The sequence below is a fragment of the Petaurus breviceps genome, unplaced genomic scaffold (assembly GCF_028583685.1).
Source record: "Petaurus breviceps papuanus isolate PSGF00001 unplaced genomic scaffold, PetGlider_PUasm1.0 90925, whole genome shotgun sequence".
Classification (NCBI taxonomy): Eukaryota; Metazoa; Chordata; class Mammalia; order Diprotodontia; family Petauridae; genus Petaurus; species Petaurus breviceps.
Genome location: NW_027187380.1, coordinates 36784977 through 36790209, shown reverse-complemented (window position 1 = coordinate 36790209; position 5233 = coordinate 36784977). Strand labels below are relative to the sequence as shown.

Genomic DNA, 5233 nt, shown 5'->3' with positions numbered 1-5233 from the left:
ATGACATTTTTTCCCATAGGTTCTAGAAAATGGAAAAGGAGGTAATACTGAGGCTACTCTATTTGACACAACTTGTGGCTCAATAGCAAGCCAATTAGATAACAATATCTATAAAAAGCAACTTTTCTTTCTTATCTTTCTTAGAATAGTTTAGGACAAAGTATGATTTTCTTTCTTTTTAAAGAGCTGGTAGAAATATGATATACTTATTTTTGTCTAGGACACAGAAATTTACAGTTCTATAAATTAAAACCTAGCTCTTGACTGGCATTTCAGAGTCCCAACTTGTCTAGGGCTACTAAAATTCTATTGAAAGAAACAACTAAGGGGTGCCTAGGTGGCGCAGTGAATAGAGCACTAGCCCTGGAGTCAGGAGGACCTGGGTTCAAAGTCAGGAGGACCTGTTCACTTAACACACACACACAAAAAAAAACCTAGCTGTGTGACCTTGGGCAAGTTGCTTAACCCCAATTGCCCTCCAAAAAGAAAGGAACAACTAAGGAGGTTGGAATAAATAAAGTGATATCACCACATCAAAATATAAGATTTGTCCCTGATCTTGAGGAAGGATATACTAGCTATGGAGAAAATATAGATATATGCAAAGATATGTATGTGTATTTATATGAATATAAACATATCCACATATATAGTATGTGTATATACACACTGTGCATATATTCATATGCTGATGTATAACTGTTTCAGATACTTTATGACTGCATTTGGCTTTGTTTGGGTTTTTTGGCAAAGTTACTGGAGTGGTTTGCCATTTCCTTCGCCAGCTCATTTTACAAATGAGTAAACTGAGGCGAACAAGGTTAAGTGACTTGCCTAGGATTACATAACTTGTAAGTGTCTGAGGTCAGATTTAAACTCAGGTATTCCTGACTCAAAGCCCAGTGTTCTATCCACTGTGTCATCTAGCTGCCTCCATATATGCGTATACATGTGAGTATATATGTATGTGCATATTTATGTGTTGATATAGATATTAGACACAGATATAACAACCATATCACATAGTATTTCAGTGGAATTACTCTGAAAATAATATGTACGATAGATTAGAGCGGTGAGATACCTAACTAAAGCAATAATTTATCAGTATAATCAAATATGATGGACTTTGTCCTAGGTATAGGCAGTGAAACAGAAAGGAATCCATAATTCAACAAGCACTTATTTTTAAAATATTTTTATTTCATTGAATATCTCCCAATCACATTTTTAAATATTTAACATACATTTTTAAAATTTTTTAATATTAAGTTCTCTCACATCCACTCTTCCCTCACCCCTTCAGAAGGCAAGCAATATATCAATTATACATGTGAAGTCATGCAAAATATGTTTCCATATGAGCTTTACTGCAAAAAAAAGACACAAAAAGAAGAAAAAAGTGAAAAAAAAGCGTACTTCAATCTATTCACTCTCCGGAGGTGGATAACATTTTTCATTATGTGTCCTTTGGAATTATCTTGGATCATTGTCTTGATAGAGTAGCTAAGTCTTTCACAGTTGCTCACCATTATAATATTGCTATTGTTCTCTATGTACAATGTTCTCCTGATTCTCTTCACTTCACTTTGCTTCAGTTCATATAAAATGTCCCAGGTTTTTCTGAAGCCATCCCCCTCATCATTTCTTATAGCACAATAGTATTCCAACACAATCATATACCACAACTTGTTTAGTGATTCCCATATTGATGGAACCCTCAGGTTCCAATTCTTTGCCAGCACAAAAAAAAAAATGTTGCTATAAATAATTTTGCACAAATAGGTCCTTTTCCCTTTTCTTTGATCTCTTTGGGGGAACAGAGCTAGTAATGGTATTTCTGGGTCAAGGTGTATGTACTGTTTGAGAGTCCTTTGGGCATGGTTCCAAACTTTCCTCCAGAATGGTTGGACCAGTTCACAACTCCACTCATTAGTGTCCCTATTTTTCCACACACACCTCTAGTATTTATCATTTTCCATTTCTATCATATCAGCCAATATTTTGGGTGTAAGATGTACCTCAGAAGTTTTTATTTGTATTTCTCTAATCAATAGTGATTTAGAGTATTTTTTCATGTGACTACTGATAGCTTTGATTTCTTCTTCTGAAAACTGCCCGTTCATATCCTTTGACCATTTATCAGTTGGGGAATGGATCTTATTTTTATACATTTAAATCAGTTCCCTATATATTTGATAAATAAGGACTTTATCAGAGAAAATCATAATAAAAATTTTCCCTGATTTTGTATTTTCCCTTTAATTTTGGCTGCATTCGTTTTGTTGGCATGGATTTTTTTATTTTAATTTTTAATTTCATGTAATCAAAATTATCCATTTTATTTCTTATATTTTCTTTCTTTTGTTTTGGTCATAAATTCTTCCCTTATCCATAGATCTTACAGAAGAATCTTTTTATATTCTCCCAATTTACTTTAGATCTCACCCTTTATGTCTAAGTTATCCATCTTTTTTGATTCTCTCTTGGAATGTGGTTTGAGATGTTGGACTATGCTTAGTTTCTGCCAAACTGTTTTCTGATTTTCCCAGTAGTCTTTGTCAAATGATGTGCTCTTGAACCCCAAAATTTGGATATTTGAGATTATCAAACACTAGATTACTTCTATCAATTTCTACTGTGTATTGTGTATTTAATCTATTCCACTGATCCACCATTCTATTTCTTAGCCACTACCAGAGCATTTCATGATTACTGCTTGGTAATGTAGTTTGAAATCTGGTACTGTTAGGCCACCTTCCTTCACATTTTTTTTCATTGATTTCTTTGATATTCTTGATATTTTGTTGTTTCAGATGAATTTTGTTATGATTTTTTCTAGTTCTGTAAAAATAATTCCTTGGTAGTTTGATTGGTGTGGCACTGAATAAAGCAAATCAACTTAGAATTGTCATTTTTATCATATTGGTTTAGCCTGGGGCAGCTAGGTGGTGCAGTGAGTAAAGTGCCAGCCCTGGAGTCAGGAGGACCTGAGTTCAGTTCCGGCCTCAGATACTTAACACCCACACAAAAAAAAAAATTAGCCATGTAACCTTGGGCAAGTTGCTTAACCCCAATTGCCCTCCAAAAGGCAAAAAATAAAAAATAAAATAAAATATATTGGTTTAGCCTACCCATGAGCAATTATTTAGATGTTTTCATTTGCATGAAAAGTGTTTCATAATTGTATAAATATAGTGCCTGGGTTTTGATAATCATTAAATATCAAATTTATCCAAAGTCTGTATTAATCAAACAGACTGCTTTGCTTTGCTTTAAAATGCCCTTTCCTGTGTCCACAACTTGAAAGACCAGGTAAGATTGGGAATAGGTATTTCTCCCCCCTTTGTGACAGGATGCTTGGGAATTTAGAAATTCTCTTGGAGATACATTCCAGATAAGGAAGTCAGAGACATCCTGAGAATGTAGATCTCCACTATCTTGTCATTTGTCCTGTATTCACGTGGAGGTCATAAATCTGAGGGACACAAACATCTTGGCATTGTGCAAAACTATAAAATTTTTGTTAAATCTTGTATTAGTCAGTCAGAACTTAGACTCTGACTCTGTATACTCATTATCAGCTAACTTTAAGGAAATAAGTGAAATAACTGTATATCACCTAGCTTCTCTGTCTCCTTTAGCCAAACTTTGTAGATTAACAGTTTCAATAAGCACTTATGAAGTGGCTATTATATATAAGTTATTGTCTTTTACTCAGTTCTCAAGAATCTTACAATCTAATGGGGGAAGGTCAAGAGCAATATAAAAGAAAGTAAAATGGGGGGGGGGGGGAGTATCCAGATAAATTGCTAAGAAATTTGAAGAGAAAGAGATCACTTTTACCAGGTTTTTTTTGGGAGGAGGGGGAGAATATAGGGGTAGAAGTGGAGTTATGGAAGGTTTAATAAAGTATGTGATATTGGAATTGGACCTTGAAAGAGGTGAGAGATTTCAGAGGAAGATGCAGGAAGGAAGGGGTCCATTCTAGAAGCTAGTGAATGTCTTGAGGAGCAGAGGTCAGTATAAAGGAGGAGGTAAGGAATACCATTTGGATAGAGTATAAATGTATGGAATAATATGATAATATACTAGACAAATTTAAAAGACAATATATTAATAGTATGGGTGAAGATTCAGGCAAAATAAGACTTAGTGATTAGATAGAGAGGCAAAAGAAAAAGAGACAGTGATCAGTCTATGAAGAGTCATTTATAGAAATGGAGAGGTTGGGAAGTCAATTAGCATTTATTAAGTGTCTACTGTGTTCCAAGCAAGATGCTAAGCACTGAAGATACAAAGAAAATCAAAATACAGTCTCATTCTTCAAGAAGTTCAAGACTAAATGAGGGAGACAATATGTCAGCAAGTTCAACACACCTATTTTACATATGCTATATTTCAAATGTGTACTGAGCATCCGGGATTTCAGAAGTAGGTGAGGTAAACAGGAGGATATAAGGCAATAAACCTTATTTGAGTAATAAATTTCCCTTTTCTGTGTCTCAGTCTACTCAACTACAAATTATAAGAGTCAAATTATAGTGACTTTTAAGGTCCTTTCTAGCTCTAAGGCTATGGACTTCACTTCTTGGAAGCTTGTGCTTTATAAATGAACCCCAAAACGGATAAAGTCCACATCCATCTGAAATAAAGCAGAGATCTGAAAAATTCATGATCACTGTTATTATGCATTTTCTGAGACCAAAACTGTATTACAATGATTTCCCATTAACTTGTATAACAAGTTATACTTATTATATTATATAATGCTCACCAGAACAAGGCCTCAGGAAAGATGCCAGCTGGCCTCAGTCAGGACTTGTAGAGAAATCCTAGGATCCAAAGATAAAAAATATGTGGGTGGTGATGGAACGTGCCAAAATATTTGGTTAGTGTGGTTAATCTTTTTGTGGCTTGAAGAACTAAGTGGAGAGAAAGAGATTCCTAAAAATTAAAAAGTGTTTCAAATAAATGTTGTAGTCCACTGAATGATACCTAAGAGTTTCTCCATAGTGAGAGACAGGGGAAGATAATAAGCTTTTTAAAAGTACCTTTTATGTGGCTGCACTGTGCTACACACTTTTCACAAATATAACATTTGACCCTCATAAAAACCCTGGAAGGTATTATCTTCATTTTGTAGTTGAGGAAACTAAGGCAAACAGAGGTTAAGTGACTTGCCCACAGCTAGCAAGTGAGGCCAGATATGAACTCAGGTCTTTCTGACTCT

The 5233-nt window shown here is 34.6% G+C and overlaps 1 long non-coding RNA gene across 1 annotated transcript; it reads right to left on the bottom strand.

The window, feature by feature from the left end:
- Positions 1 to 1182: 1182 nt before the first annotated feature.
- LOC138152340 (uncharacterized) lies at positions 1183 to 4945 on the bottom strand. The gene is made up of 2 exons (XR_011166076.1): positions 4778 to 4945; positions 1183 to 1370 (listed from the first exon to the last, which is right to left on the bottom strand). It is a non-coding gene; the product is annotated as an uncharacterized lncRNA (long non-coding RNA).
- Between the last annotated feature and the right edge of the window lie 288 nt (positions 4946 to 5233).